Below are 12200 nucleotides of genomic sequence, written 5' to 3' on the forward strand. Positions count from 1 at the left end.
ATGTAACAAAACTATTGAGAATCACTATGGGTTGAATTGTGTCCCCCTGAGATTTAATACATTGGAGCCCTAACCATCAATACCTCAGAGTGTGACTATATTTGCAGTTAGGACTATAAAGAGGTGATGAGGTTAAAATGAGGCTATGAGGTTGGACCCTGATCTACTCTAATGCAGTCTGGACTGATATGCTAATAAGGGGAGGAAATGTGGACCTCCAAAGGAAAGACTATGAGAGGACACAGTGAGATGGTGACCATCTACAAGGAGAAAGAAGTATCATAAGAAATTAAACCTACTAATACGTTGATCTTGAACTCAAAGATGCCAATTATAAAAAAAATTAATTTCTTTTGTGTAAGCCACCCATTCAGTACCATTTTGTTATGACAGCCCTAGCAAACTAATACAGAGATAATAAACCAATTAATCAATTTTACAGTTATATGGCTGAAGAAAATGCATGTAGGTTTAAAAACCCATTTAGCAGTATTTCTTAAAAGATTTGGTGTTTAAGGTATAATTATATTGTCCAGAATATCTTACCTCTTGAGAAATTTGCCTGAAGTTGGTCAATGGAGATATTATCTTTAGCCTAAGCCCTCGTTAGTATTCATAGTGTGATTGTTGCTTTCAGATATGACCCAAGGTATATTTTGAGGTATTTCTTTCATAAAATAGAATTTTGTATAATTGCTAACTCTAATCCAACTTTACAGTTATAATATTGTAGCCAAGCTAAATAATGTTAGGATATTAACTATGGCTACTTTTGCCTGCATTATTCCCTCAATGAACAAGCAAGTATTCAGGTGTTTGAATGTAAGGTAATATTTTGATATTTAGTTCCTAGTTTACTTCCTTTCATTTCATTTACCAGTTAAATAATGATTAACTCTCTGCTTAACTTTTTTATCTTACCAATCACTTAGGTACTATCAGTTTATTATTTTAATTGTTTATTTTATTATGATAGATTTCAAACATAAAAAAACAACATAACCAATAATCAGTAATCCCTTAAACTAGCTTAAATATTAAAATTTACAGATAGAATCAAAATCTTCCTTTCCTTTAATCCAGATGTGACTTTTTTGAGATTTATCCATGCCAACATATCTAACTCCAGGTATTTGTTTCTATTATGCATAGTACTTTTCCATAGCATAAATATAGCATAGTTTTATTTTCCTCTTTGGACATTTAAGTTGTTTGGAGTTTTTTTGCTATTGTAAACATTGCCATAATAAACATTTTTATATATCTCCCTTGTGCATCTGTGCCAGAATTTCTCTAGATTACATACTTAACAAATGTAGTGTTTCAAATTCTGTTTCTCTCTTACCAGTGAGTCTGAGCATATTTTATGTTATAAGTGTATTAATTATTTTGTTATATCAGTTAAAGTCCAGTGAGGAGTCAGAAACTGCTCATTCATTTCTAACCAAGGAAGTGTAACATAAAGACATTAATGGAGGAATAAAGTAATGGGGCAAAAAGAACCGTATAAAGAAATAGCGGATACAGATCGCAGCCACCACCCCGAGACTGAGAGCACACAGGAAGAAGACATATTAAGATTTATACTAGTTTGAGAGTAGCAGTGGTCACTGGAGTGCAGTCCCATTGAGATTGCTAGAAAATCTGCTCTGTTAGTGCTGGAGGAGAGCTTCACAAGAAGTCATGTTGTCTTGAAAGCTGCCTTAGAGTGTGTGAAGGGCAGTTCAAGGGGTGGTGCCTAGCAAGCAGGTGATATTCCACTATAAAACTCACTGGGGAATTATGGTATCAGGGGAAGCTGCACATGAGAATATGCCATGTCTCAGCACCAGAGCAGTGCTGAAAATTGAAATGTGCATCCTAAAGGAGCCCAACAAGGTAAGCACACTGGCATCAAGAGGAGAAATCCCTTCCTCTTTCAGCATTCTTCCAGTGTCACCTTCTGGCAAAGCCCAGCATTGGGTCAGCTGGCAAGGGAAAATTATTTAGAGTTCATCTCTTCCTTAGAGCATGTAAGGAAGGGTGGATTGGGAGCTGAGAGGCAATGAATTGGTAACATAAATAATATCCTTTGCCCATATTTTAAAACTGAGTTGCTTACATTTTTGATTTGTAGAAGTTTTTTATTTTTAAAGAAAACAGAATGAAGGCATTTTGTTTTTTATAATCACATTTAAATTCTTACATACTATTTTGTCAAGTGACTTTAATTTAGTTTATCTTCTTTATATTCAAGCACTCCAGGATTTTCAGTACCATGAATAACATGCTAACAGTTCTGTAAAAGTCAAGCCAGGGCTTAGTGATAAGTGTGAAGATGGTCTGCTATCATTGTGATAGTAAAAAAAATTGTAGGCTCCTTACTTGCATTAGTGTAAGTGTAAGATGCTCTAATGACTATCCCATGTATTAATGCAAGTAGGATTAGATATTTTGGTAAACAGATTCATGAATTATATTAATAATGTAGAATCATAGACTAAATATGTTGGATAGCATGGACATTGAGAGAGTATGCAAAAAAGAATATAGTTTTATTTTTGGTAAGGAAATCACTTGAGAAAAGAACTGTTTGAAAGACTTTGATATAGTAATTAATTTAACAAAACTCCATTCAGTCTAAACTAACCTGGATAAGTTGCTAACTTGTCTGAGAGTGATACAGAATATCAGTAAAGAAAGTTGACAGTAGCAACTTAGACAATGTTTGATGTATTTCGGTGGTCAAAAGCTCTTCAACTCTGTTCCCACTGCAATATCCATATCTTCCACAAGGCTTTTATAATAAAGGTGTTGGCTAGAAAATGTACAAATCCATTTAGCATATTCAATTTACTAAGGGGAAAATGTTAAATACTTTAAAAAGTTTTCCATACTTTCTGGGTTATCAGTCAATTTTGATGACATCTTAATTATTCAGATTACTACATTTCAATAACCAAAGTATTATTGCATGACACTATTTTTTTATTATTAGAGCTTTATAGTTATACATAGTAGTTGAGTTCAGCCTGACAAATGGATACATGCATGGAAATCAATTTCAGTACATGATCTCCCCTTTTCCCTCCCCCTTTTCTCTCCTTTCTGTTCTCCCTCCCCTCTCCCATTCTTCTTCCTCTATTCCACTAGACTTTCTTTCACTCCTGTATTAATTCGTATTTGATTGATTCACTATGTTGTCTTATCCTTCCCTCCCCTTTTTTTATTTTACTCTAACTTCCACATGAGAGAAAGCATTTGAGCTTTGAATTTCCGAGTTTAGCTAATTTACATGTAGCATGATATTCTCCATTTCCATCCATTTACTGACAAATGCCATACTTTAAATTCTTTTTTTTTGACTGAATAGAACTCCATTGTGCGTGCGTGTGTGTGCGTGTGTGTGTGTGTGTGTGTGTGTATGTGTATTGCCATTTCTTAATCTCTTCATCTATTGATGTGAATCTGGGTTGATTCCATAATTTAGCTATTGTGAATTGTATTACTGTAAACACTGAGGTGGCTATATTGCTGTAGTATGCCAACTTTAGATCTTTTGAGAAACTACCAAGTGGGATAGCTGGGTCATATGGTAGTTTCATTGGTAGTTTTTTGAGGAATCTCCATACTGCTTTCCAGAGTGGTTGTACTAGTCCAACCAACAGTGTACACAAATGTACCTTTTTCTCCACAACCTCACCAGCATTTATTGTTATTTGTATTCTTGGTCATTGCCATTCTGACAGTAATGAGATGAAATCTTACTGCTAATTGCTAGAGATGTTGAACATTTTTCATCTATTTGTTGGCCATTTGTGTTTCATCTTCTGAGAAGTTTTCATTTCATTCTTTTGCCCATTTATTAATTGGCTTATTTGTAGGTTTTGGGTTTTTTTAGGGGAAGCAGTTAATTTTTATGAGTTTTTTATATATTCTGTATATTAATTCCCTACCATAAAGGTAGCTGGCCAAGATTTTCTCCCATTATATAGGCTCTCTATTCAAGCTCTTGTTTCCTTTGCTGTGCAGAAGCATTTTAGTCTGATGACATCCCACTTATTGATTCTTGGTTTTATTTCTTGCACTTTGGAGGTATTATTAAGGAAGTTGGTGCCAGTACCTATATGATGGAGTGTTGACCCTGTTTTCTTCGAGCAGTTGTAAAATTTATGGTCTAATTTCTAAGTCTTTGCCCCATTTTGATTTGAGTTTTGTGCAGGGTGAAAGATAAGGAGTCTAATTTCATTTTTCTACATAGAGCTATTCAGTTTCCCAGCATCATTTGTTTAAAAAGCTGACTTTTCTCTAAGATATATTTTTGGCACCTTTTTCAAATATTGGATGATTGTAGGTACATGGATTTGTCTCTGTATCTTCTATTCCATTGGTCTTCATGTCTATTTTGATGCCAATATCATGCTGTGTGTTTCTACAGCTCTCTAGTATAATTTCAGATCAGGTATTGTGATGCTTCCTGCCTTGCTCTTTTTTTTTTTTTTTTTTTGCTTAGTATTGTTTTGGCTATTCTGGGTCTTTTATTCTTCCAAAGGAATTTAAGAATTGTTTTTTCTAATTATGTAAAGAATATCATTGGTATTTTTATGGAGATTGCTTTTGAATCTGTATATTGCTTTTGGTAGTATAGCCATTTTGACTATTAATTCTGCCTATTCAAAAACATGGGATGTCTTCGCATTTTCTAAGGTCTTCAGTTTCTTTCTTCAGTGTTCTGTAATATCATTGTAAAGTTCTTCTGCCTCTTTGGTTAGAGTAATTCCCAAGTATGTATATATGTATTATTAGATTATTGTGAAATGGGATGGTTTTCCTGGTTTCTTTCTCATCTGTATCATTGTTGAATTATAGGAAAGCAGTTGATTTAGGGGTAGTGATCTTGTATCCTGCTACTTTGCTAAACTCATTTATAAGCTCTAGAAGTCTTCTGGTTGAGTTTTCTGCGTCTTCTACATATAGGATCATATCATTGGCAAACAGAGATAGTTTAACTTCTTTTCCCATTTGTATCCCTTTGATTTCCTTTTCTTGTCTGATCACTCTAGCTAATGTTTTTAGGACTATATTGAATAGGAATAATGTGAGTAGACAGCCTTGTCTTATTTCTGAAATTAGTGGAAATACGTTTAGTTTTTCTCCATTTAGTATGATATCGGCTTTGGGTTTATCGTAAATGGCCTTTATGACATGGAGGTAAGTTCCTTCCGAGCCTAGCTTCTGCTGCATTTTGAATGTGAATAGGTGTTGGATTTTATCAAAAGTCTTTTCTGCATCTATTGGGATGATCATGTGATTTTTGTCCTTAATTTTAAGTAATGAATCACTTTTATTGATTTGCGTATGTTGAACCAACCTTGCATTTCTGGAATGAAACCCGCTTGCTCATGTTGTATTATTTTTTGATGTGTTTTTGAATGTGGTCTGCTAATATTTTATTAAGGATTTTTGTATCTATGTTCATTAGGCATATTGGTCTATAGTTTTCTTTCCTTGATGCATCTTTGCTGGTTTTGGTATCAGGGTTATACTGGCCTCATAAAAAGTACTTGAGAGTGTTCCCTTACAATTTTGTAGAATAATTTAAACGAATGGTTTTAGTTTTTCTGTAAAGGTCTAGTACAAGTCAGCTAAGAATCCATCAGGTCCTGAGCTTTTCTTTTTTTGAAGACTTTTAATTGCTGTTTGAATTTCATTGCTTGATGTTAGTCTATTTATGTTTTCTAGATCTTCGTGATTTAATTTGAGGAGGTCAAATGTGTCTAACAAATGTATGACACTAATTTGAATGGGGTTATCGAGCAAAGAAATTGTATCTGAATAATTCTGTAAAGAGGAATTTTTATATTTTTTATATTTTTTATTCTAATTAGTTATACATGATAGTAGAATGCATTTTGACACATCATACATTCTTCTGGTTGTACACATTGTAGAAACACACAAGTCATGTAATCATATATGTACATAGGGTAATAATGTCTGATTCATTCAACTATTCTTCCTACTCCATACCCCTCCCTTCACTCCCCTCTGCCTAAAGCAAAAGTACCTTTATTTTTCCATAGCCCCCCACACCTTATTGTGAATTAGCATCTGCATATTAGAGAAAACATTTGACCTTTAGTTTTTTTGGGATGGGCTTATTTTGCTTAGCATGATATCCAGCTCAAGTATATTACGTATTAGGCATTAAAGTGAAAAACTTTTAGTTTGACAAGTCTAATATATTTGTTTTTGTAACCAAGTTTAAAGATAGTTACCAAAATACCAAGTTGTCTACTCTAATTTTACTAATGCTTAACAGCTTTTGCATGCCCTACACAGGGAAGTTGAAGTCTTTTAGAACCTGGTGCCTCTGCTATAGCTCCAAGGAAGTCATTAGCATCATTACCTACTCAATCCTAGCTGCTGTTAAAAAACAAAAATTTTACGGGATATAGTTTCTGTCCTAGAGAAGAAATATATACCTGGAGGCCTTAGAATGCATTTTTCTTTAAGGAAACCTTATAAAAGATGGCTTGGTAGAAATAGTGCATTAATACATTAAATATATAATGGTTTAAGGAGGCCTCTGTGGGGCTAAGCTGGGATCTGAATCATCTTTTTTTTAATTTTTTTTTTTAGTTGTTGATAGACCTTTATTTTGTTTATGTATATATACATGGTGCTGAGAATCGAACCCAGTGCTTCACACATGCCAGGCAAGTGCGCTACGGCTGAGCCCCAGCCCCTGAACCATCTTTTATAGCATTAATTCTGTAAGAAGTATATTCAGAGTTCCTAGATAGTAAGTTTACAATAAATCTTAAAAATGAATAACAGCATTTTCCTTAATTTTCTACCCTTCTTGTCTTCCATGTCTCCATTCTCCTCTCTTATTTCTTCTTCCCTTGAATACCAGTGCTTCACCATTACTATTACTATTTTCTGTGATTTCCTTCTTCCTTAAGTCAAATGTGATCAGATGTCCATTATAAATTTTTGCATAGGTGAATTTTAGCCATGCCTTGGATCCTAAATGGGGAAAGCTCTAGGGGCATGGATGAGCTCCAGGGAAAAGGCCCTTAAGACTTCCTTTCTGTTCTTATCATATATTGCAAAATAATGTAGATATAAATACTTCTCAAATACAGAGCTTTAGAAATCTTATACTTGCCCCTGCTGTCTCCTGGTGTGAATATAATTTTTTATACCTAAATATCTTTATTACAAACCTTTCCCCACCCATGCTCAAGAGATCCACTCAAGCATTTGCATAAAGGAAATGTTCATAGTATAAAATGGGCCCTGGAAGTTCTTCAACTTTCCAGTGAAGAACTCTTGTTCTTTTTTTTTTTTTTTTTTTAATTCCAGTAAAGGCCTTTCTTTAATCATGTTTTGCTAAAGTTATAATTACAATAATGACTTCGGGTTTTTTTCTGATAAATGGTTTTTGTAAGTGCTGGTCTTTACATTAAGTTAAATTGACTTTCAGTGACTATTGTTGTGAACAAAAAAAAAAAGCAATATTTTGGATCTCTTGTTCAAATTTATTCTTTGCATCTGTTAATCCTGAACAAAATTTTTCTCTGGTCCCTTTCTATATGGTTCATTGTGTAGCAGATATGCTCAGGTCTTGCCAATCTGTAACTACAAAGTGATGTCACATTTAAAAACTATATATGTGCAGGTGTATATCAGTTAGCAGTAGGTTCTATAAAATATGATAAAAAAAAGCCAAAATGATAGTGTCTTAAATGAGTACAGTTCTCTCCACATAAAAGAAGTGTAGCTGTCCAAAGTCCAAGCCTATGTGGTAGGTACTATGGCTTGTTATTCACAGGAGGAATCACCATCCTTTGTAAGTGACTTAGTTCAGAAATTCAGGGCATACAGGTGACACAATTGCTTCTGAAATTAAACAAGTAGAAAGTGGGAGTGCGTACTTGGATTAGACTGAAGCCTACCTAATGAGTAAGGGATAAGTTTTCGAGTGATTTGGGAGACACAGTAAACACAGCTTAGTCCAGTTTAGTTGTAAAAAAAAGCATTTAAGGAGGGCAAATTTGGATGACTCCAAGTTTTCTGACTTGATCGATCAGCTAAATACAGTCAGCGTGCCCTTCACTAAAATAGGGAATACAAGTGGAGGAACAGATTTGTGTTTTGTTTTGTTTTGTTCTAGGAAGTGAAGTGTACCATAATTATTTGTGGTTCAGCACAACTAAAGAACCTGTATACCCTGGGAGAGAGCTAACAGGGTGCTTTTCTATTTGGAAAGTTGCATAGTTTAAAATAACTTGAATGAAGTTAGGAGTCACTTTAGGTTGGAATCTTGTTTTACACATTGCCATTTATGTGCTTTTGGGCAGGTGATTTAGTTTCATTAAGACTCAGCTTATTGGGAAATAAAAACTATAATATTATTGTTAAGATTAAATGAGATGAGCTTCTTGATCTGAATGAAAGACAATGGAAGCAGTTGTGTTAGACCACGATGCAAAGACCACGGACTCCAACTGAAATCAAATTAAAGCAAGCTTATAATTTCAACCAGCCGGGCAGGAACAGAAGACAGCCCCGCAGCTTGGAGCACAGCTTTATAGCACAGAAATTTACACGAAGCATGCTTTGAGAACTTACAGATAACAAAATTTTGACAAGCGTAGCACAAAGGCTAGTTAATATTGTAGCGGGCCCTGATATCAGAATTTATGAGGGTCATTAGAGCTTCAGAGAGGGTCGTTATCTGGTCAGGGAGAGCCAGGCATGAATTCAAGGCATGGGCAAGCATTCCAAGCAAGTTTAGAAATCGCAGTAATTTATAGTAAACCGAAATTAGCTTTTCATGCCTTTTGGCGAGATGGCTCCTAATCTTAAAAGGGAATTAGGCTGGGTTTATCAGTTGTCCAAATCTAAATCTCTCCAGTGTCTTGACAAAGAACCATAAGACCAAAAAGGATATTCCTCACACCTTCAACATTGCTATGATATAGGTACCATGAATTTTTCATTACCTTTAATGTAAACAAACATCAAATTTAAACAGTTCCGGTTGCTGCTATAAGCCTGTGAATGTGAAGAGTTAGGCAAGAGGAGGCCTAAGAGGCAATGAAGAGAAGAGGAGAGGGGAGATAGGTTAACATAAACCACGGTCGCCCAAAGAGAGAGAGTACCAACAGTAACTGCTAAAATACAAATCCTATAATTAGCTACAGGGAAGGTGTGTGAGGGAGGGGAAGGGAAGTGAGAGGGACCAGAAGTAGCAGCAGCTGAGAAGTAGTGCTCCTGGAAAAGGAGATGAAGAAAAGCATGGTAGTGCGTGGAAAGAAGGAAGTAAGGACAAAAGGGAAGGGCCCTAGAGAAATAAAAGAGAAACAAGGCCCAGCAGCACATCCCCCCAACTCCACCCTGACATTGTCTGTTAGAGGGGCCCCTTTCCAGTGTGAAGAAGCAAAAATTCTTAAACTGAGAACTCTGCCCACAAAATGGCCAAGAATAGAATGAATTAAATGCTATACAAAGCTAGTTTAAGAAAAAAACAGAAAAATGTGAATGAAAACATTTCAGTTGGTAGAAATTCTTCCCCCCCAAAGCAAACACAAAACAAAAGGAACTATATGTCAGTGTTCCAACCTAACAAAATATTCTCAAGCTAACTTATGGACATACTCAAAACAAAATACCACTTAGAAGCAAAAATTGAAAAATCTAAGAGACTACAAAAAAAGGAAGAACTGTGACATGTTTGATTAAATTCAAAAGAAATTGAAGAAAAAGGCAAAGCTGGGCATAGGGATGTAGCTGAGTGCTGGAGCACTTGCCTAGCAGGTCAGGTGCAAGGCCCTGAGTTCAATCCCCCACAGGTACCCCCCCCCACCGTCAAAAGTAAAGCCACATTATATCCAGGGGAGATTAAATTAAAATAAAAATTTAATTGGAGGACTGGGGACGTAGCTCAGTTGGTAGAGTGCTTGCCTTGCATACTCGAGGCCCTAGTTCAATCTCCAGCACCACAAAAAAAAAAAAAAAAATCTAATTGAGACCATTGATGAAAAGAAGGAAAACAGCTAAAAGAATGAAATGAGATACAGAAAGAAGTAAATAAATAAAACAAGCAAGCAAGAAAGAAAACTTTATAGAGAGAGTAGTTAAACTACAGATACAGGCAAAAGAAGACCCAAACACTTAAAATTTCCTTGGATTATGATTTAATTAGTCCTTGAAGAATAAAAGTCAGTAGAACAGAACTAATTAAATCATGATGCAAGGAGAAAAAGTATCTCACTACTAGTAAAGAAAAATTAGAGAAATAAAGGAAAATTAGAAAATCAGATTCCTTAAGAACAATATTCAAAAGAAAGCTACAGTAGAACAGCATTTTTTACAACTCTAAAGTGCAGGCAAGTGCAGTTTGAATGTGTAAGAGTTTAGGGACTACTTAGTAAAAATTTAACATACTTAAATATAAATCCAAGACTGAAACAGTGGTGGGGACATGAGTGTAATTGTTATATGTTCTTACAAAGGGAAAATAAAAATAGAATAATATAATTCTCTATTGTATACAGAGTAAGTTGGAGTCATATTATCATATAAATGGACAGACCAAATAATAAAAGGTTAAGTAAGCAAAAAGGAGATTTGACACAGACAAAGGTATACACTAGAACAAAAATGCAGATCTTTCTTAGACCAAAAGAAAGTACAAAACCACAAAAACACCATATAGAGAAAAAAAAGAGGGGCTGGGGTGGTGGCTCAGGGGTAGAGCGCTTGCCTAGCATGTGTGAGGCACTGGGTTTGATTCTCAGCACTGCATATAAAAAAATACAAGTCCATTGACAACTAAAAAATATTTTTTTAAAAAAGTATGATGATAAATTTGGCAATTATAAAAGAATAAGAGTTGAGTTCAAATATAATATAGCTATATCAACATTACATAGCCATATAAACATTAATGGACTTATTCAAAAGAAAAATATTTTCAAATGACATCATAAAGCAAAACCCAATTGGATGTTATAAACAAGAGACATGTCTAAAAATGTGATTTAAAAAAAAAAAAAAAAAGATTTAAAGGGATGTAGCCAAGCATTGAGATTTATGCCTATAATCCCAGTGACTCGGGAGGCTGAGGCAGGAGGATCCCAATTTCCAAGGCCTACCTCAGCAACTTAGTGAGACCCTGTCTCAAAATAAAAAATAAAAAGGACTGAGGGTATAGTTCATTGGTTGAGTGCCCCTGGGTTTAATCCCCAGTACACAAAAGATAAATAAAGAGTTTCACAGGCAAATGGAAATAATAAGAAATCAGGGGTTGATAAATAAAGTAAAATCTAGGTTTAAAAAAAAAAACTTGACAGAGTACACTTATAATATTAAAAGTCATAATTTACAATGAAGTTACAATGTTTTTTGTATGCACTAAATATTAGCAAACACCACCATATAGCAGAATTACTATAGCAGAATATTGGAGAATGCAGGAAGCAACAGAAAAACATAAGAAAATTTTAACATCATAGTTCAAATCTAGTAGGGCCAGATGTTTCAAAATCACCTTGTTCATTTCCTGTTCCAAACCTAGAATTAGCTATTTTATAAAGGAGACTTGGATTCTTGTGAGAAATATTTGGAGATCTTTATATTAGGGGGGGTGCTCGCATATTCAGTCTTTGTTTCTAGACTTCTCTAGCTTGAACTTTTTTTTTTAAATGCATCCTTAGTTCATGCTGACATTTATAATTATGATAACAAGGGTTTTCTTTGATTTTTATATTTGTATCTCTTGTGTTAAAATTCTAGTTTCCTAATGATTTTAATAGATCAGTACGTTCACCTTAACCTATGGTTGAAAATGAGCAGTACCAATTTTCTTGTCAAAAGTGTGATTAGTGCAGAGTTTAAGATAATATATATTGTTCTTTATTTCCTTAAGATATTTCCTAATATATATGTTTTAAGTTAAGTTGAAATGATTTCTCTTTATACGGTTAATTTACCAGCTCCCTACATAGTTTTTTTTCATTTTGCTTTTTACTCTTAGAGTTTTGTTATTTTTATTCTGATTTATTTTTGCTTTATTTTAAAACTTTAAGGATTCAAGCAAGATAGCTTAACTAACAGTAGAAATAAAAGTTAGGCTTTTGGAAACAGTGTTTAATTGGAGAAAAGTTATTCAAGAAAATTATTCTTGATTTTTTTTTCTAAAATTGATG

General features: G+C 34.3%; 1 protein-coding gene across 7 annotated transcripts in view; it reads left to right on the forward strand.

The window, feature by feature from the left end:
• Positions 1-12200, forward strand: part of Ddhd1 (DDHD domain containing 1) — a 76600-nt gene that overhangs the window by 14904 nt on the left and 49496 nt on the right. The window lies entirely within an intron of this gene.

This window comes from Marmota monax, unplaced genomic scaffold, assembly GCF_021218885.2.
Source record: "Marmota monax isolate L192 unplaced genomic scaffold, Marmota_monax_Labrador192_F-V1.1 WCK01_AAM20220418_F8-fsc00001, whole genome shotgun sequence".
In the NCBI taxonomy this organism is placed as follows: Eukaryota; Metazoa; Chordata; class Mammalia; order Rodentia; family Sciuridae; genus Marmota; species Marmota monax.